This window comes from Sphaerodactylus townsendi, linkage group LG01 (genome assembly GCF_021028975.2).
Source record: "Sphaerodactylus townsendi isolate TG3544 linkage group LG01, MPM_Stown_v2.3, whole genome shotgun sequence".
Classification (NCBI taxonomy): Eukaryota; Metazoa; Chordata; class Lepidosauria; order Squamata; family Sphaerodactylidae; genus Sphaerodactylus; species Sphaerodactylus townsendi.
The window spans coordinates 110,829,824-110,851,914 of NC_059425.1; the positions used below are offsets into that span (position 1 = coordinate 110,829,824).

At 42.8% G+C, this 22,091-nt stretch overlaps 1 protein-coding gene across 3 annotated transcripts in view; it reads right to left on the reverse strand.

Moving 5' to 3' along the window:
* Positions 1 to 2,228, reverse strand: part of TMEM200A (transmembrane protein 200A) — a 72,762-nt gene extending 70,534 nt beyond the window's left edge. Inside the window, exons 1-2 of one of the 3 annotated variants that reach the window (XM_048490809.1) lie at positions 2,002 to 2,228; positions 1,493 to 1,697 (exon numbers count right to left, since the gene is read on the reverse strand). The gene's annotated coding sequence lies outside the window, so the exon portion shown is untranslated. Of the gene's footprint in view, positions 1 to 1,492; positions 1,975 to 2,001 lie in introns of those variants that run through there. The other 2 variants (XM_048490818.1, XM_048490801.1) reach the window with 2 other exon arrangements.
* Positions 2,229 to 22,091: the final 19,863 nt, after the last annotated feature.

Genomic DNA, 22,091 nt, shown 5'->3' on the forward strand with positions numbered 1-22,091 from the left:
GACCATAGATTCTCCTTTTTTTAGAACAAACTTTTTATGTATTGGTACCACAGGGAGAGAATCAGAATACTTTACTTACACCATGTCAAACTACATTCCATTGCTGAAATAAGTACTTCATTTTTTAAAGAGATGTTTTGGACAGGATAGCTCCAGCTTTAAACACCTTGGTTACAATTCCTCACAGTTAGGTTGTGTGGCATCCACTGTGAAGCCAAGGGAATATGACTATGAAGTCAAGGGAATGCCCTCTTCATTGCTGTATTTGGTTGTGGCATTCCAAAGAACAATTGTTACTACACATAAGAGATGCACTAAGGAATACAATAAAATTCCAGTTCCTTGCAGCCAAGTGACCTTCTTTGTAGACAGCACATTACCATTTGGAATTTCATATTTTGTTTCACTGCTATTTTTAATTTGGGATTACACTTTGCAGAGTGTACTTATCTATATCCTAAATAAATACAAACTGGTAAGTCTTCTACAGTAACCTACAAGGACAAAGCCATGTAAGGCAGTAAATCAAGATAATTACCTAGCAATGCCAAACACCTTTACAACCTAACTCTATCTAGGATTGCAGTGTCAACCCACTCCCTGAAAAAACAAAGTACCACTCTTTTTTCCTCCCTTCTACAGAGCAGCATATGAATTCAGTTCTATGTAAAGTGAATAAGGCACTGGACATTGTAAATATTGACTATTGAAGCTTTTTGTTAACAAGTCATCTGGGTATGTCACTTTTCTCATAACCATCTGTTTTGTAATTAACAGTGCAGGCTGCACTCCTAACGTGATTTAACACCAGAGTGATGGCCGTTGCTCATCATTTCTATCATGGGAATGGGAAGTACACTCCCCCTTTGATAGTTTCCATCTGTCCCTCACATCCAAGTAAACATTCAGGAAACACACTGCTTTTTTGTGAAAGAAGGCATAAAACCTCAATTTGAAAAAAAGGAAGCTCCTTTTAAAATAAACAGGAACTGCCCATGGGAGAACACTAGTGTCCCCTCCCATTTCCATTTCTCAAGGCTAGTGGTGAATTGTCACTGAAGAATTTCAGGATTCTCTGAGCCAAACAAAAGAGGGTGCAGCAGCTGCAAAGAGACACATGGACCTTTAACATACTAACAAACCCTATTTAGAAGGCAAGGGTCCCCTATTTTAGGAAATGTAACCTATCCTGGATTTTTTTTCCAGGTTTTCCCCTTCCCAATTGAAGCCTATTGTACTGATTCCTTGTCTTTCCTCTGACACGTGTCAGCAGGAATATACGTAAGATAAAATGGAATGGGGGGAGAGAGAAAGGGGGACAAAGAGTTGTCTCTACCGTCTATGTGAAATTTTGAGACGGATTCAATTTTTGCTCATTTAATCTTCCTATGAAGGCATTATACGTTTCCTTAAGAAACAGATCACAAAAGACTACATTGGAAAGGCTGGTGATCAGGGAACGATGCGTTCATTTCCCACCCGTTTCGGTTACCTGTAGCAAGCGTGTGATCTCTCACAATCCCTTTTGTGTTCTCAGAAGACTCGTCTGCTCCTTGGGCTCCTTCCCAGCAGAGAAAGAGGCTCAGTGTGAGCCTGACCAGCAGCGCATTTCTTCATCCTTTCCCCTCCTCATTCTCAGAGGGGTTCAGGCAGAAAGCCATAAATGGGGCCAGAAGGAGAAAGACACACGCACAGACCTAGAGAAAGAGAGAGAGAGAAAGAGACCAGGACAGAAGAGAGAGGAAGAGGGCATTTATTTCTGGCTTCAGCAAAACTCTTGCGACGAACAGGCAAATGCTGCTGCTTAAACCTCCAGCCAGATGTTGCAGCCCCCCGCTCATCCGTGGGAAACGCATCTGTGCCATGGGTGGGAGTCTCTTCTTGGTGGGGCGGGGCCAGAAGCCGCCTCCTCCGCTGCTGCGAATGGGAGGCGTCTGTCAAAAGGCGGGGACCAAAAGGGAGGTGGAACCAACAAGCCCGAAAAAGTTTTCGCCGCCTCACCTCCGCTGAGGAAAGCCAGTTTGCTGGTCCTGAGCCAGATCAGAAGCCAGCGTGCCCAGCGCACGACCATCGCCGCCCTGCTTCTGGGGCTGGGGCTACTCTCCCTGCGTTCCTGCTCCTGCCAACTCCCTGTCCCTAGTTTCTTGCCTAAAAGCGCGAGAAAGCCGAGGCGGGGACTCCGCGCTGCCCCGCCCTTCCTTCCACGAAGTCTCCCGACTTCGTCCGCCGGCCACCTGCCACCAATTCAGATTCAGAAACAATCTTCCTCCGCCCCCCGCGGGATCGGAGTTATCGTAATGGAGGCGTGCATACTGGTCCCTCCCACAGGGGAAGGCGGCAGCAATGACAATGTTTTCCAAGGCTCTTCTTTCTACAGAAGAGCCTTCTCTTGCACAGACGATGTCAATTAGTGTGAAATAACCAGCCTCTCCATAGACAACATTAAAAACCTCTATCTCCTATAAAACTTATGGAGAAGAGGGGAAGAGTTGCCTTGGTCCGATCATACATTCGTATCCCTTTCTGTAATCCGCCTGGCTAAGAGGCGACTACAGTGAGGAGGAGGTCTTTTTGCCCCCCCCCCCCCCCCGCCCGCCCATGTGTTGAGTATTAAGCAGGAGCGGTAGCGGATCCTAAACTACAGAGAGAGCGTGGGATTAAGGAAAATACTGGCTTCTGTTGCCTTTCGGAGAAGCTTGTGTAACCCCTGTGTAAGAATGGGATGACCCAGAAAGGGGTGGAGTCTGAAAAGAAGCAGAATGCTGCAGAACTCATGAGGTTGGAAGAAGCAAGGCTACCAGGCTGGGACCTTGATTGATTTTATTAAGCCCTTAACACCTTGTTCAAGGTAACTGCAATGTTGTGGGGAACTAGTGGGAAGGGAGTTTATTTTTTTGCTATTTTGTAAACGTTAGAATTTATTGTTTCGGGGTTTTTGTGTATGTAAATGCTGAGAGTTTTTTGGGAACCTTCAATACCTTGAATCCCGTTCACCAAGCCTCTGAAGTCTTCAAAACCAACCACCAGCAAAGAAGAATTGGACTTGGCAATATCAGTAGACTGTAAATATAAGGACTCGAAAATGCAAATTTAACAGGACTGTAAAGTGTAAATGTTAAATGTTTTAAAAGTGTTATTTGTTAAGAGAAGTAAACTGTTTTTGTTTAAACTTAGTTCTTTGCAGCTCCTTCCAAGTACTGCCCCACAGAACCCACAGAAAGAGGTTACACTTGCATCCTAGAAGGGCAGGCGCTGGAGTCAACTTCTCCCGCTGGAGGGTGGGAGAAAGCAGAGTTAGATCACAAGCCTTGGCCTCTTCGTGTTCTCTATTTCCGTTTCGTCTTGCAAAAAACACCCCATCCAGGTGTCTTCATGCTTCTCTCCGACCAGTTGGCCGAGCGTTGGAGGACCTGGGTAAAATGGGAGGAGAAGAGGGAGGGCGGCGAGCGGCATTATATGTAGATTCACTTTCAGCTGTATGTTCAGTGGTAGATGATGGCCTCAACAGTTGGCAAGACTTCTCCCCTGGGGAAGTCAGGATTTCTGTTCTAGGGAGAATAGGCTATGTAGGGTATAATTGAAGCCTTGGGACTTTTTTCTGTGTCAAGGCTCAGCCCTAGCATATGTTGAAGTAATACTAAAATAGAAGAGTGTCTCCAAGGATGTGCAGGATACTTTCTTTCTTTCCACTGTTGTGAGTCAAGCTCTGGGGCCCGGGCCTTGTTTCGCTGCCATTCCCAGTAGAGCTGAGTACCCACACCTCAGAATTTCTCAAGACAACAGCCTGGTGTTAATTGGGGGGTGGGGGGATTCGTGGCACAGTGCTGAATCGGTAGTAAGGACCTCAAAATAATAGAAGTGTTGTGTAACCCTTCAGAAACATAAAAGTTAGCAAAGCTTTTGGGGATGGCAAAGAATGATCAGATTTTTTTGTGTGTGTAGGGGTAAGGATGGTCAGCAGTGTAGCCAAAAAAATTATTTTTCCAGAATGAAAAACAGCTCTCTTCTCCATCATGCACTTCCTCCTCCAAATACTTATGCATTGGAATCTTTTTCAGTGGCACTTTTGCTGAACATTTAGGGGCGAAATCTGTTTTGGATTTTACTTTTCCTACTATTAATATTGGACTATTAATCAATTTACGAGTTGTTCATGGGTTTCATAGATAATTTTCTGTATTTTTTTGTCTTCAGAGTATTTGTTCTGAGCTGCTGTGGGCCTCTTATAAGAAAGGAAAGATAAGAATGTTTCAGTAAACAACTGAGTACAAAAATACAAATGTTTTAATGTCATTTTAAAGTATCTAGCCTTAAGAGAAATATTGGTAAAATATAAAGGATGTTTATAAAATTCTAATTCAGTTTTAAAGCTGACATTATCCAACTGTTTCGTGCTTTGACATTCACATAGTCTTCTGAGGACTCAGTCTCTTTAGGGCTCCGAGTGTGGGTGTGTGAAGACTGATCTCTTTATGACAGTGACTGTCTTTTGTACTTAGTTGTACAGCAAGTAATGCACATGGTCAGCATTTACCAAAATTTATAACTGACATATTGCCCAACAGCTGCGGTAATGAGAACTCAGCACATAAAGGTCAGGAAGCAAATTATTCCATTTCAGGAAGCAAAGGGCCACATTCAAATCTCAATATCAGATTTGGGTTGCTAAGTGATGTATATTCTTTCTCTCTGGTTAAGACAAAAGTGGAGATATTTGTTATTTAAGATACTCATCTTTTTTAAGTGTAAGAATCAGGGGCATTGAAAAGGCCCTATGTAACATAATGTGTCAATATGGCTTCAAAATGTATTTTGCTTGTCATTTGGATGAGAATATTTAGCAGCTATCTGGAGTTGATGTATGACATCAAAATATTGAAGCTTTTGGCTGTCAGTGATAAGGATAGCACAAGGAATTGCCACTTTTTATTTCCTGGGAAGGAAAAAATGTAGTGTATGATTTAACAACCTGATTCCATAACAACAGGCTTCCCACACATGAATGATGTGAGCATTTGTAAGGCTCTCCTTGTATGAAATATCTTCAGGGACCTCCAGCTGAACTGAGGAAACCGGGAGGAAATGAAGTATCATTCCAACTGGGAATAGACAGCATCTCCTCAATTCCAGTAGCAGAGAAATTATCATTCTCCTTGGATATGTGTGACTCAGTCATATCATCATGTGGAATTATTTCCCAATGACGTCTCTGAGTGCAGGGCATGCTTTGCTTGGAACATTCATATTCTTGGTTTTAAAATATTAGTGAGAAAAATGCTTGTTTTAAAATACACAAATACAGAAAAAGTGAAGTTGTTGGCAGACTTGTGATTAGGGTTGCTAGCTGTGAGACAAGAAATACTCAGAGATTTTGGGGGTGGAGACTGTGGGGAGTGGGGAGGGGAGGGACTTCATTTGGTAGTAATGCCACAGAGTCCACCTTCTGAAGCACCCATTTTCTCCAGGTGAAATGATCTCTGTCTCCTGGAGATTAGTGGTAATCCTAGGAGATCTCCAGCTGCCACATGAAGGTTGGCAACCCATGGAGGCTGACCATCTGTTTGCATGAAGGTTATCAGTTCCACAAATGAATATTACTATTCAAATGAAATGTTGTTATATAAATATTCAGACTAGAGATCATTTCTACACTGGAGAACTGAAGTGTTCTACAAAGGTAATTCTTCACAGCCCATTCCAGTCAGAATCAATGAGATGATACTTCAGATGATACTTTATGAAAATAAATTAAGGACCTTGACTCAGTACAGTCACCAACTGGTGGCTGCAAATGCATATTTCTGTTTGACTCAAAAGATACATTTAGCCAGGCCAACAATGCTTATATGAGTATCACAATGTTAATGGGAGCTCACTTATCGGCATCATACAATGAAGGTTGCCAGATTAGGGACATGTCATCTATTCCCCTTTCATGCTTTTGATGATAACAAATTAGGTAGAACACTGGTAGCTCAATTCAGACATCAAGACAACCTGAGATTAAATTGAGATCTAACACAAACATAACTTCTTGCTTTGCATGTGAGCTTGCCTCTGTCCTCTGTCCTTCCTCCCTTCATGTGCCAAATTTGATTCAAAACTTTCAGATATGATAAAGTTCCAGTTCACCGTCACATCTGAATGCAGTAGTTTCAACGTATGGAACTTGTCTGCTCACCCCAAACTAGGATTTTACAGGGATTAAACCAAGGTTTAGATTATTGGTTTGTGGGGAGTAAAACAACGCAAAAAATCATTTACTGAAGTGCATGTCTTAGGACTGTTAGGGCGGGGGGGGGGGGGATCCTTCTTTGATAATACCCCAGCACTCACTGGATGAAGGATATTCCACTTTCTTAGAAATAAACAACAGAGTCTGCAAATGTATACATAATGGAGAAATTTCTGTATTCAAGATCAAGAAAGCTCTGTTTAATACAAAGCCATTGAAAACAACATCTTGGCTAAAGCTTAGGAGGCTTCATCAACTTTACCTCAGTATAGCAAAACACTAAAAAGGCAGAATGAGACAATGGCAGTAAACTCCATGAATAACTGTAAAGAAGTAGAAGGAAGGGGCTGATTCCGAAGGGAAGAAAGATCAGTACAGTGCATTTAGCCCTTCTCTCCTGAAACCATAGATGTTCCGCTCATTCAAATTAGGCTCCAGAAACTTTCCAACAAGGACATCATGGCAAATGAAAGCTAGAAACCAAGGCCGTTTTCTCCATTATGGCCTTCCCATGGCCCTCACCAAGCTAAGGCAAAAGAATTTTGTACACGGCATGGGGTTGAGAGGGAACCGCTCGCAGACGAATAGCGTCACGAGGCCGACCTCAGGAGAGGGCCGGGCGGACGCACAGGCTATGACTCTTGCATGGAGCCCGCTTTCTCTGCCCCCTTCCCTTGCCCACTCATGAAACTTGTGTCCCCGTCTGGTTGGCCAGCATTTGGCCTCCAGAAGCCCCATGCGACGCTGCCCCTCCGACCTCCAGTGGGTCGGGAGGACAGTGAGTGGAGAGGTGAAGCTTGAGCTGGAGGCCAGCAGGCTAATGACACGGGAACAAGGTGAGGGAAAGTGGAAGGGGAAACAGCAGAGCCCTCGGCGGTGCTGTTCGCGACCGCCGCCGGGAAGACGCTTGTTCCCTCAAAAACAACCCTTTAAAGGGTTGTTTTTTAGGGCGGCCTGACGCCGCCCTGAGGGAGGAGAAGGGCAGCCAGGTCGGTGCTGCTGCATTTCAGCAGCGCCGCCTGTGTGAACGGCGGCCTGGGGGCGGCGTTTTTACTGCCCCCAGGCCGCCGTTTTTGGCCCAAGCGGAAACGGCCCAAGCCAGGAAAAAAGAAGTGGGAGGAGTAAGGAGAGTGCACAAATGCAGCAAGGAGCTGTGATCACAATTGATCTTGGCTTAAGCTCATACAGTTCTGGTGTTTGAATGTACTCAATAACTTTTCCAGACAAACATTTTGCTCATCATTTCAAATCAGGCACATTTACTGAAGTGCATGTATGGTACAACTGCTAGACTGTCAGACTAGGATCTGGGAGACCCAGGTTCAAATTCTCACTGTAGCATGCAAACTTGCTGGGTTATCTTGGCTCAGTTATACACTCACGGTCTAAACTACCTCACAGGGTAGTGGGGAGAAAAAATGGGGAAAAGGAGAAGGGGAGGGGAAAAAACCGTCCACAGTGTAATTAAAGAACATTAAATAATTCCCTCCACATTTACCATTAATGAATGACCAATAGAATGTGAGGATCATTGCTGAGCTACTTTAACTGAACTAAAAAATCATAAATGTCAGACAACCTGATGATAAACATCCGAGTCACACACACACATAAATTCCCCAAAAGTGATTGCAACCATTATTTTGGGAGATGAGAAGGGAGGTAACTCCCACACTGCCCTGATATATTTGGCAATTTACTTCCTGTGTCATTATCGCTGGCTCTGGAATTACAGTTACAATACCTCATTATATTGTAAGCAGCTTATTTATTGACAGTCCTACAATAAAAAGGCCCATGGTAGGTTTACTTCAGAAAACTGTCAGAATAAATTTACCAAAACCCTCCTAGGACAGCCTTTAGCAAAATTTAACCAGGAGAAGCAGAAAGTATTTGCTCGGTTGGTTTATTTATTTATTGCAACGCTTTTTAGTGTCTCTCTTGCAGTGTCCATATGCAGGTCTCTAGCTAAATACCACTGAGCAATGCAGTTAGTTTAATTAACTGAGCAAAGTCCTAATGTTGAACTATCATGGATATTTGTTTGGAAGGTCAGCCATTGTCTTTTATTAACAAGCTCTTCGATCTTTGTCATTCTGTTGTTTGCCTCCAAGACACAATCATAAAAATTAGCATGTCATAAGTAATGAAAGCCCTCCAAATGTGGCAGCATAACAGAGTCCATTGGGTAACTTCCATTTTGTACAAGAAATATTTAAACTGTGTTATTTGATTAATATACTCAGACATGATGCTGTGAATCCAGTGCTTCACAAAGCTTCAATTCATTTTTATTAGTGATTCAGGGAACTAGCCTATTTTCTCTTACACTAGTGGCCCTCAGTGGATAGAAATATGCAATACAAATGTTATAAACAATTAAGGATATCCTCACATGCATCCCAGTCAAACAGATGACCTGGGCTATATCACATGGTTAAAACAACAACAGAACAGCTGGGAAGCTATTTTGCATGCAACTTTCTAAAGATTTCATCAAGGCCATGCTACAGAAGTGGTTGAGTTGGGTTTGTTCTTTCTGAAGCAGTTTGACAACGTAGACCTAAATCAAGCTCTTGGACTTGCCATTTTGTAATTCAAGTCCCACTTTTGCTATAAGCTGAAGTATCCTTTTAGTTCAGTTTCATAATACGATAATATGTACGGTAATAAGAATTATAGCAGCCACCTCAAAAGTTTGTTGTGGCTAACCTTCTTCAGTGCAATCTTGTACGTTCTGAAATCTGAAAAAGCCCCACTAATTTGCAGTTCATAAGGTTTCATTTTCACTAGAACTGTGGGAAACCAAGTGAGCTATGTGAAATCACAAATTTACATATTGCTCAATGTATAAATGGAAGGCTATTAAGCTTTGAAAACAAACAGGATCAATCTATGAAATCAAATGAAAGGAGCTGGCATTTCTGATGACTGAGTCCATTTAAATTTAAAATATTTCCTTTTATGTTGTCTAGCAGGAAAAAAAACCTTGCCAAGAAAGCTGTAAAGATTATTTGAGTTTTCAAATAAACATGAAATAAATTGCTGGATATTGGTTATGAAAAACAAATTACTTTGCAAGCACCTTATTTTTCCTGCAGATTTGACATTTAGCTGTGTGATCCTTGTGTAGATAAATTACATCATTATTTTGGGCCTTCCATATCTGAATCATTTCTTCTCCATCTCCCAATTTCAAATGTTGAGACCAAAATAAACAAGAGTTCACAAGAATGCCCAAAAGAGTCTCAGAGCACTGTATACTTTTTTGGTTTTTTGCCATTATGTCCCATTTGACTTAGGGCAACCTCTGGTGGGGGTTTCCAGACAAGAGATGTCCAGAGATGATTTGCCATTGCCAGCCTCTGCATCACAACCTTGATATGCCTTGTAGGTCTCACATCCAAATACTGGCCAAAGATGACTCTGCTTAGCTCTTGAGATCTGATGAGATTAGATTAGCCTGTGCACAATATACATTATGAGAGAAAAAGGGTTTTGTTACTGCACTGAATGAATAGATTACACTTTGGATTGGCTCTTGTTTTGAATGGCCCTTTCTTTTTAAGACTCCATCCACCATATGGTTGCCAATTCCAGGCTGGGAAATTCCTGGAGGTTTGAGAGCAGACCTTGGAAAGGCAGGGTTTGGGGGAGGGAGGTCAGCAGGGCTGTGATGCCATAGTTTCTACCTTCTGGAGCTCTTGTTTTCTGCAGGGGAACTGGCAGCTGTAATCAGGAGATCAATTATAGTTCCAGAACTCTATAATTTTTGTTGTGTATGTAAATCAAGCCTGATGGATTTATACTGTTATTGGTGTGAAGAAAGGAGCTCTGATTCACAAATGCTTGTGCTGGGGAAAAAAAACACTAAGTTTTTTTAAAAAATGCCACTGTAGACCTGTTTTATTTTGCTGTGGATTAATTTGGTTACCCATTTGGAATCTGCATAGCTTAAAGTGAGTTCGCAAGGACTTGTGTCTGTTTTTTTCACAAAGATTACATGGGAAAGAGCCCCATTTTTGTCTTATGGCTATGGTTTCGCAGTGTGAGTGGTAGAGTAACTTCTGCAACAGTAGTCTTACTGTCCTCATCATGTCATCAGGGCAATATTTTCTCAATTTGTACCTGCAATGGTACAGTGTAAAACAGTGTTAGTGGTGTTTCACATAAAGCATACATTACTTTCACATAAAGCATACATTACCATCACCCTCTATCTACATAGTTTTCTGTTCTCCACCATGAATCCCCAGTCACTATAGCACAATCCCCTCCGCCCTGCACACACACTTAATGAACAAACTCTCCCCTTCTGAATTTGCTACATCAGTGCCAGGCAGGAGTTTGGGTCACACACACACACACACCCTCCCCCCCACTTCAGGATTAATTAGCACTGGGAAACTCACAGGGTAACCCACCACCTTTTAATGAATTAGCTCCCATCTCTCCTATTCAGGGTTACATTTCAGCATTGGATGGGAGATGAATTGTGGTAGATGAGTAACAGTGCAATGATACTAGGACATTACAGAGATTTTTTTAAAAATTAAAAATGGATATAAAGAGGAAGGAGCTCCTTTCCACTGAAATGGAAAGCATACCTTTCATTTGAGAATCTTTCATTTGCAATCCCCTGCTCCTCTTTATTCTTGACTCAGATTCAGACATGTGACAGACATAGTTCAATTGCACAGTACCTACACTGTATTTCTTTCTTTTTTTAAAAAAATCATGTTGTAAAAGCCTAAATACAGCCTCCCTCTTGGCCCTGCAGTGAAGCCGAGAGAGATTTTTAAAAATAAACAACCCCCCAATATATAAGTGGAGGAAGGGGGAGAAGACATTCCTTTTCATTGAAATCAAAGACATACCTTACATTCTAGATACATTGAAAATTATGCCTCTAACATCATGCAGGGAAAAAAGTTTTCTCAGGTTTTTTAAAAAGTTATTTTTAGAGGAAAAGGGGGGCTGAATGTAGACAACATCATGCAGGAAGGGGAAGGGGGAAGTGGGAGGGGGCAGGAGAGAAACATGCATATGTTTAGATGGTTGAAATGCGGTAAATCCAGTGACGTAGATTTTTTTATGGGGTAGGTTCAGGGGGCGAGACCATGCCTCCCCAAGCTCTGCTCCAAGCCTCAGTGCTGAAGCAGCTCTCTGAGGCCAGGAACGGCCTCCTCTGCCCCACCCCCTGCCTCCACCCACTGGCTGGACTCCCAGCTGGCAGTCCCTTCTGCCCTCTCCTCCGGGCAGAGGTGTAGCTAGGGAAAATGGAGTCTGGTGCAAAATCTGATTTTTGCGCATCTCCCCACCATGGGCAGCTGCTGTGATGCTGGAATCCACCCCCAAACTGCATCACTTTCAATGGGGTTTAAACTAGGGAGCCCAGATTCTCCTTTTAAATCCACCTTAAAGGGAGAATCTGGGGTCCCCAGTTAAAACAACATTGAAAGTGATGCTGTTTCGGGGTGGATTATCCCCCACCCTGAAACAGCATCACTTTCAATGTTTAAACTGGGGACCTCAGATTCTCCCTTTAAATCCATGCCTAAGGGAGTGGATTTAAAAGGAGAATCTGGGGAAATGTGGAGGGTGCCTGCTGTCAGGGGTACAATTGTTCATCTAGCAGCACCAAACTTTCATAGTATCTTTAGGAGACCTTCCTGATGATACCACCCAGGTTTGGTGGAGTTTGGTTCAGGGGGTCAAAAGTTATGAACTCTCAAAGCTAATCTCCTATTAGCTCCTATTGGAAACAATGGGGGATGGGGCACCTCCTTTGGGAGTCCATAACGTTGGACTCCTTGAACCAAACTTCACCAAACATGGGTGGTATCAGAAGGAGACTAATCTGATGATACCTCCTTGGTTTAGTGAAGTTTAATTTTAGGGAGTCCAAAGTTATGGATCCTCAAAGGTGTAGCCTCCATCTCCTATTAGCTCCCATTGGAAACAATGCAGGATGAAGACACCCTCTTTGAGAATCCATAACTTTGGATCCCCTGAACCAAACCTCACCAAACCTGGGTGGTACCATCAGGAGTGTCTCCTAACAAATCCCTGAAATTGTGGTGCTGCTAGCCTAAAAGTCACGCCCCCTGCAGGCCAAAAACTGAAAAAAACACTAAAAATACAAAAAACCACAAAAGGGGGATGGATCTTCGGACATGTAATGGGAGGATTGAACCCAGGAACCCCCCCCCCCTTCTTTACCTACATCCTTGGGTAAGTCCAGTGGTGGGATTAAAATAATTTAACAACTGTTTGTTTACAAGCACCATTTTAACAACCAGTTCTGCCGAAATGGTGCGAACCTGCTGAATCCCACCACTGGGTAAATCTTTCATGTGAAAGCAACCCAAATTGGAGGCAATTGAGATACCTGTTGTCGAACCTCCCATACACTTTTGCATAGCAGAATTGTAGGCTGCCATGAAAGAAAGGCAGGTAACCTCACTCTTTTCCTCACACTACATCTCAGAGAATATCACACAATTGAGAAAGATGTTCACTATCTTTCTCCTCCTCCCTCCCTCTGTCTGTGAGATCTGGAAGGGTCTGAGTTTTCATGCCAATGCTTCTCCATTTTAGCTACCTGACTTCCTCTCCTAGTTGGCCTCCTCTGCTGCTCACTTTGGAAAAAAGCTGAATTCTGACTCACTGTAATGAATAGATGATGAAAATCAGTTTACTTCTTACTCCAGTCCTTCTTTTCCTAGTCCCTTTGTAGATTAGCTGAACTAGTAAAAATAGGAACTTAGTTCCACATTAGTCACCTAGGAATTTTTTTTAAAATATGTGGCTGTGTTGAAAAAGCTTCAGGTCTATCTTCCCTCAAAAGTCTATGAACAAATCATGAAGGATCCCCCCGCTTTTAAATAAGGCTATATTTTGTTGCTCGGAAGGGAGTTTCTTTTTTTCATCTAAACCTGCTTTAATGGGCACCCCAACCAATTAGTCTATCAGCCTGTGCTGCCATTCTTGCTGACGTCTGTGTCAATTTAGTAGAAAAATCATGGCAAGACTCTGCTCTAGAAAGCATTCATTTTCAAATTTTAACTGTCAGAGGAAAATTCCACCTGCAAATGGAAGAGATTAGTGACATTTTCTAACATTTCATCTCTCTTTTCTCTGCCCTGCTGCATCCTTGTAGTATTGACCCTGAATTACTGCTTAAATTCTTCTTTCGGTAATTACATTTCACTCTCATAAATTCCACCAGCTATTTCAATTTCATAGCATAATTGCTTTCACTTGGTAACCTAAATTATTGTATAGAGAAACTCTGCAGTTTTACATAGATTATATGCTCAGTTCCATAGATTATTCAAGAAGTCTAGATAAATGCATACATTGTTCCTTTATTATTTTAAAATACCAAAGAATCCTCTTCAGGGATCTTTTATTAATATAATTGAATCCTATTCCTTGAATAATTCAAGTCTAGGCCTTTTGTTGCAGGATTGGCCTAGATTACATGTTGTGATTCTTGATGCTGACATACTACATCCATTTTAAAGAAACATATTCCTATAGTTGTTCATTTTGGAAAATGTGTACCTTTTTACCCAATAGAAGAGATCTGCATGAAACATAGACTTTGGGAACCAGCACTAATGGGTTGTCAGGGCTCTGAAGGCCCTTTATTCCACTACCACAATGAATGGCCATCTTCTCTGTGACTTTTGACCAGTTCCTAGAGAGGTCTGATATCACTTCTGGGTTTCCCTGGAAATGAGATCACATCCTCAGCCAATGGTCACTTTTTATTTTAATTGTCCAGAAACACAAGCTTGGTGGCTACCACCCCTGTGGAACCAGAGCAGGAGTGACCAAACTTGCTTAACCTAAGAGCAAGATAGAATAAATTTCACACAGATACGGAACCAGTGGGTGCCCCAGACCACATGGAGGGCACCCCCCTCCCCCCCACTCCAGTGAAGATTTGGTGCACTGCCCATCTGCCAGGCCAGAGGGCAGAAGCAGCAGAGCATCCCTGTGCAAAGGGGTAGGCCACCCCTTTGTGAAGCAGCCAGCCCGAGCCCATGCCAGCCTGCCCCAAAAAGCTACACTGCTTCAAGGTTAGCAGGGGAGCAGGCCTTCGGCCCAGGGCACCCAGTCCAGCTCCCTGAAGTGCCCACCCTGCCTGCCACGGAAGTAGGCTCGCTGATCGCCTCTGCTACTGCTTGCAACCCCCTTTTGCCCATTTCTTCTGCTACTTACCTGTCTGCCCATTCACCTGCTGCCCTTCTGTCTGCCTCTGATACTTCTTGCTCATCAACCCTTTCACCTACTCCTCTTCCGCCCATTTCTGATGCTACCCACCTGCACACTGCTGCTCGCCCATTTCTGATGCTGTTCACCCACCTCTGCTACTGCTCACACACATTCCATTCTGCCCACTTTGATGCTGTTTGCCTGCCTGCTCGTTCACCTGGCACCCCTCCTACCTGGCTTTGCTGCTGCTTTCCTATCTACTCCTGCTCTAAGCCCATCTCTGCTTCTCCTCACCCACCCACTCACTCAGCTGCTGCCCACCTACCTACCCACCTATGCTGCTGCTGCTACTGGTATACCTGCCTCTGCTTCTTTCTTTCTTTCTTTCTTTCTTTCTTTCTTTCTTTCTTTCTTTCTTTCTTTCTTTCTTTCTTTCTTTCTTTCTTTCTTTCTTTCATCAGCACAGGCTGATAGCAGCAGTGGCGTAGTGGTTAAGAGCAGGTGTACTCTAATCTGGAGGAACCGGGTTTGAATCCCCACTCTACCACTTGAGCTGTGGAGGCTTATCTGGGGAATTCAGACTAGCCTGTGCACTCCAACACACGCCAGCTGGGTGACCTTGGGCTAGTCACAGTTCTTCTGAACTCTTTCAGCCCCACCTACCTCACAGGGGGTTTGTTGTGAGGGGGGAAGGGAAAGGAGTTTGTGATCCCTTTGAGTCTCCTTACAGGAAAGAAAGGGGGGATATAAATCCAACTCTTCTTTCTTTCTTTTCTTTCATCAGCATTAGGCTGATAGCAGCAGTATGTGAGTGGCGGGCATGCAGTGTACTCTAATCTGGAGGAACCGGGTTTGAATCCCCACTCTACCACTTGAGCTGTGGGGGCTTATCTGGGGAATTCAGACTAGCCTGTGCACTCCAACACACGCCCAGTTGGGTGACCTTGGCTAGTCATTACAGTTCTTCTGAACTCCTTTCAGCCCCAATCTGCCCCTGCAGGGTTTGTTGTGAGGGGGAAGTGGAAAGGAGCTTCAGATCCCTTTGAGTCTCCTTACAGGAAAGAAAGGGGGGATATAAATCCAACTCTTCTTTCTTTCTTCATCAGCACAGGCTGATAGCAGCAGTGGCGTAGTGGTTAAGAGCAGGTGTACTCTAATCTGGAGGAACTGGTTTGAATCCCCACTCCCACCACTTGAGCTGTGGAGGCTTATCTGGGGAATTCAGGACTAGCCTGTGCACTCCCAACACACCAGCTGGGTTTCTTTGGGCTTTCTAGTTCTTTCTGAACTCTTCAGTCTCCACCCACCTCACAGGGGGTTTGTTGTGAGGGGGGAAGGGAAAGGAGTTTGTGATCCCTTTGAGTCTCCTTACAGGAAAGAAAGGGGGGATATAAATCCAACTCTTCTTTCTTTCTTTCTTTCTTTCTTTCTTTCTTTCTTTCTTTCTTTCTTTCTTTTCTTTCTTTCTTTCTTTCTTTCTTTCTTTCTTTCTTTTTTCTCACAGTGTCTGTCTGTCTGCCTTTCCTTTCTTTCTCTTTCTTTCTTCCAATCTTTCCATAGTGTGGCTTGCTTGCTTCTTTTCTTTTCTTCCCTCATTGGCTATCTTTCTGTCTTTCAGTTAATCCAACTAGGGGTGCTTGGCAGCCCTCTCCCCCAGGGTACTGCTGCCCCATTGTGGTGGCCACTGTGATGTCTAGTGGGCGCAATTTCAGTGCTTGCCCCAGACATCATTTTCTGTAGCTAAACCCCTGACTTCAGATGTTTGAGAACCACCAGACATGAACAAATATTACACATGCATTTTATCATTATATTCACATTTTGTTACAACTCTTAATATAAATATTAAAAAACATACTTACATAATGTTCATGTATCTAATTTTTATTAACATATTGACAAAAACAAAAGGAATAAAGCAGATATTGCTAATGAAAGTTTTAGCTAAATCCCTAAATATCTGGTCAAAACGTTTAGAACAATGTGTAAATTAGAAATAGTTACTGGCTATTACTACCTGTAGAAATATTGTGAACCTCACTTTTGCTGTGAGTCATTTAAAATCCAGCTGATATATTGTCCAGGTTGGTATGAATTAGCTCCATCAGGAGTTGTAAGGATTGCATGACACTTCAACTTCACAAACTTCATTGCAGAATGTAGTGATCCACTGTTGAAATCCACATGATCTGTCTTCCTACAGAACAGAAATTTCAGGAAGGTCTCTCAAGTTTTTCAGCTTTTAAGCCTTTGTCCCTAAGCTAGGATAAGTGCTCAGGGACAGAAAGGGAAGAGCCACCTCCATGGGACACTCTTCTCTTCATTACCACCACCAGAGAGGAAATCTGGTGGACCATGCAAGAAGAAAAAAGAGAAGTTGAGGGTTATACTGATTAAATTTAGGAGGTTGGAAACAATGTGGGGACCCAGCCACAACAGTGCACGCTCCTGGTCCAGTTTTACATATTGTAATGATTTTGCAGCCAGCTCCAAGTGTGGGGAAAGAGTCAACGGAGATCTCTTTTTCAAGCAGCAAGAGTAGAGAGAGGGAAGCATCAAGAGCACGCGCACGCACACACACACACACACACACACACACACACACACACACACACACACACACACACACACACACACACAGAGAGAGAGAGAGAGAGAGAGAGAAGCAGTGACTGACTGCTCCATCAACCTGCTCTCAAAAATAATGTTGAGAAGCTACTTACACCTCCCTCAGAAAATCCATTAACAATGGTCCCCACTCACCATCACTGAGAACTGACAAAGGTGGGAGTCACCTCCTCCACCCTCCCAGACAGCAGTGGCAGCAACCAATGAGGTTGAGCAGAGCCAGTCCTGACCCAGCATCCCCCTAGTCCCTCAGCCATGGCCGCCCCACCACCTTCTCTTTGCTCATCTTGGAAGCGTTTTCAGGGGAGGCAAGGTACAAACATCAAGTCACTTCGGAGCCGCCACTGTTTGGCTGGAACTTCCTGTCCAGATAGTATCACACCTTCCTATTATTCTCTCTTCCCTTTCCTTGCCACCTATCCTGCTCCAGAGCCCACTGCACTCCTTAAGCAATGGGGCCACATCCCTGGAAGAGACTCGCATGCTGGCGCACATGCCACAGGCAGGATCCTTGAGAGTGTCAAGCTGGTCAAGGTATCCCCACTAATCTTAAACAGAGAGAAATATGTAAATAAGAAAATAAATAAGAAAAAGAAAACAGAGACACACAGACTTGGAAGTAAGCTGTGAGAGGGGAGACCCCAAGAGCCATACATTATGTGGCAAAGAGTCACATGCAACTCCCAAGCTGCAGTTGAGCCACAATTTGGCTATCCTTGAACCAGAGGCCTGAGTTTAAAATAAAGGTTGTTTTCCTGGAAAATGGACAGGGGAAAAGATAATGTAAAAGTTGTGCACCCTGTTTGGCCAAAGGTGGGAGCAGGGGAGCTCTTGAGAACTTTTCCAAATAAGGAAAGAGAGGAGAGCTTCCGTTGGGAGAATTGATGACATGTTGACACAGCTACCAAGACAGATGGCTTCTTGACGGAATTACTGGCTGGGGAAAGGTTACCTCCCAGCAGAGAAACCACTCTGGGCAAAGTGCAGGCTGGAGATCACCCACATAGCTTCAAGAAAACCTTTCCTCTCATGTGAAGCATGGGAATGGAGGTTTCTACGATTCACTCAAACTTATAGTCATGTTATACTTTTAACAGACTTTATTTTATATATATTATACGCTTATTTAATCTTTTCAATCATTACAATAAACTCATGAAATTCAATCTTTTCAATTGTTACAGTAAACTCATTAAATTCTATACAATCAAATCAGTATATCTTAATGTACAGTATGTAGAGTTAGTAAATATATGAATTATATATATGAGTATATACATTAACAAACCCAAGCTTTAACAAACCCAAACTGGAAGACTTAAGTTCAAAGATCTATTGCAGGCAAGTGCACCCCAAAACAAATACTGAATTTAGGCAAAAAAAGAGAACACTCTAGCCCCATTTTAGGGTGCTAACTAAAAAGTGGTCGAGAATCTTCCCAGCTGTCATTGCTAACTGGGGAAGGGCAGCTCGCCTCCTCGCTGTTCCCCCCTGGCTCTCGCAGGCTTTCATGCTGGCTCATGAGATTTTGCATGCCCCATGGGCATGTGCAGACCGGCCTCCATTACATCTGATGTCAGGACGCCAGGCAAGTCCTGACGTCATTTGGGGGCAGGCCCACCTGGGCCTTTATAAGGCCGGGCTGGGCAGGCCAAGCCCCCACTCCAGCGATCGGCTCCAGACGCATCCCCACCCTCCTCTCCCTTTTTATATCTGTTATTTTGTTTATGCATGCTTATTTTGTCATAGCCGTTTGGCAGGTTGCGCAGGGGTTACTGATCTGTTGGTAAGGGTTAGCAGGTGCGGTAACCTGCTTTTGATGGAATCTACCTAAGAGGTTTGGGGTGGAGCAAGTCGACGGATAGGCAGCCCAGACATGGGCTACTAAGACTTGTGCCCCTAGCAGCAACAGGAATCTTCAGGCAGGAATTTCCCACTGCTGCTCCATTGGTTTGTGATTTTCCTCAGCAGGTGGGCTTGAGGAGATTGATAGCTGGGGGACCTCACTTGGGCTGCCCACAACACAGATCAGACCCCCATACTGGGCCTTTCACTTCTTTTTACCTTGATCCCATAAATATAATGGTTATCGCCAACATGTTTTCCCACATAAGATGGTGTGGTCACTCGTTTATTGGTAGGGTTAGGGTGATAGAGGGAGCAGATCATTCCCTCAGCTGGCAATAGACTTTCTCCAGCCCCAAGACAAAAGAGCAGGTTCTGCTGGTAACTTTGTCAGCTGCTGGTAACTTTGTCAGCTTTCCAACTTCAGCATTCAGTTATGTTACAGAGAGTCCTCCACCTGCAACAATTCTACCTACTTCACCCCCCGCTCTGCAAAACTGCAGCTTTTAATCCAGATTATAGCCAATCCCATTCCTTCTGCCAGGTATTTTACTTTACTAAGCACATTATCTCAGCCTAAAGCTATATTATTTACAGCTGACTCTTTACTCTTTATTTTGCACAAATATTTTTATCAGTTTAAATTGTAACCTTCAAGAACATATTTTCTTCTTGACAGGTACCACCTTGAACTTTTCAGGCAAGTCCACACAATTGTAGTATGTGCACCCTCAAGCAAAACTTATATCATATAATATCTACACATTGTCTCTGAAGGTTTTTAAGACTTTACTTGCATATATCACCTTTGTTTGGAACCAACTGTTCTCCCAGTGATCCATCCATAAATCAATACTAGGAATGCTGAAGCTACACTTGGGAAACTGCAGACTATAAAAGTAGTTACTGAAGAGACCAATTCCACTGTCTGAGTCAGTGGCATATTAATCACAGAGAATGAAGAGAGCTCTCTCAGGTTTTGCCTTGACCCAGGAGAAAAGAAGCAGAGAACAAAGCGGCAAGGCATTTCCATTCTCACTGTTTAAATTTCACCCCTTCCAAAAAACCCCACCCCAGGCAGAAAGAAACTGTTTACAATCCTGAACTAGAAGGATAGTACCTATCAGGTGAAACAAAATGAAGAAATTGTGGTAAGCATACATTAAATTCCCTGAGTCACTTGAACAGACTTCCATTCAGCATCAAATCAAAGTAAAATGTTTCAGAAGAAAAATTATATGTATTTTGGTAATATCATAGTGTGTACCAAAAGATCTCAAGATGCCATCTTGAAACAAGACTTAGAGCTTGGTGGGCAAGTGTGAAGTTCAGTCAGAAAGAGATACAGCTTCTTGTTGACAGAGTTTTTCAATCTGAAGTTTATTGCCACTTTTTATATATGGTAAAAACACTTACTGTCAATCAGATCCTCCCTCCTGTAAACTGCAGCCTTAGCAAGGGAGTACAAACAGAAGAACAGCAACACATTTAACAAGAGAGGTGATAGAGGGAAAAGGAACAATGGAAGAGAAAAGGAAAGTGGGAGGAAGATCAATTTTAAATAAGCCATTACTAGTAAGTACTATAACAAGTTCCATAAATCTATAACAAATCATCCCAATTTGTCTGTTAAATTCTATTTCCCACTTTTTAAGTTCAGTAAATCGTCTACCCAGGCTTCTACATGTGGTAGAGTTGCAGCATTATACTGTTGAAGGACATCTGACAATAACAGCAGTCTTTAAAAAAAAACAGGTTTCTGGACCAATACACTTTCTTATAAGGTTCCGACCTGAGAACTAAAAGGTTGAGTCCAGAACAAAGATAGTTGGTTTCTGTACATCTCATTTTTAAAAAATGTATTGGATTTTTATCCCTCTCTCCCCAACTACAGTTGGGCTTAGGGCAGCATACAAACATTTAAAAACCATTTGTTAATCAAACATAAAATCGCTAGCTATATATCGTTAAAACACTCTAAAACACTGAAATCCAAGATGGCAAACTAATCCAGATGTAGGAAACCCTTCCCGCCCATTCAAGTGCAATAATTTATCCAACTTGGATCATAACAGAAAAAGAATGAGTGCAGAAAGACCTTCATTGTTTTTATATTTTGTAGATCTTGTAAGTTTTCATGTAAGCTTTTATGATATTGTAAGTCTATTCATGGAAAACTTTGCATATATGAGCCATATCAGCTGAAAGGGTGAAGTAAAGGATCTAGGTAATTTAGTGGATCATATGCAGAACATGAATCAGCAGTGCGATGCAGCTAAAAAGGCAAATGCAGTTTTGGGCTGTAAACATAAGTGTGGTGTCCAGATCACTCAAAGTGATAGTACCACTTTGCTCTGGTTATGCCCAGTGGTGGGATTCATATTATTTAACAACCGGTTCTGGTGGTGGGATTAAAATAATTTAACAGCTTGCTGTTTACAAGCACCATTTTAACAACTGGTTCTGTTGGAAGTGTTGCGAACCTGCTGAATCCCACCACTGATCCTGGTCCTTTTTTAAACCAAGCTGGTAGACTGGGCCATGATCACCACCTCGCCCAACACACACACAGAAAAAATTGACCCAATAGCAACAAGCCTTCCTCCAGTCATTACCTGAAATACTGTGCTACTGATTCTCAAAGATTTGAGGCAGAGAATTTTCCAGTGCTTTATTTCAATTTCTAAACATTCAATGTTTCATAAAATTAATAACAATCAGTAGATGGCACTGCTAATATGAATTTCATTTGGCAGTTTCAGAGTTTTAATCAATGTCTGTAAGTGATTGTCCTTAGGAATGCGTAGGCCAACATGTGTATATTTTATTGATTCATAAAACAGGGGCTGGGGTGACGGGGAATAAAACCACAAATAAATGTAATGGACTAAATAAAAACAAGGTTATGAGTTCACCTGATTGGTAGCCAAAGCTAAAATTCTCATTTATAGGTCTTCTCAAAGGTTGGAAGGATATTGTAACCACCAATCTGATTTGGAACTAACAAGCAATGTGAATTTTGGGGTGCCCCAGTAACCTCCACGGAAAAAGAGTTAAATTCTGCTGAAATAAATGAGTGAATGGCTGTGTCCATGGCGTCCCATGCATTTTTTGGGGGGTGAGCTAAAATTAATATGTCAATATCATTTCTCACTCT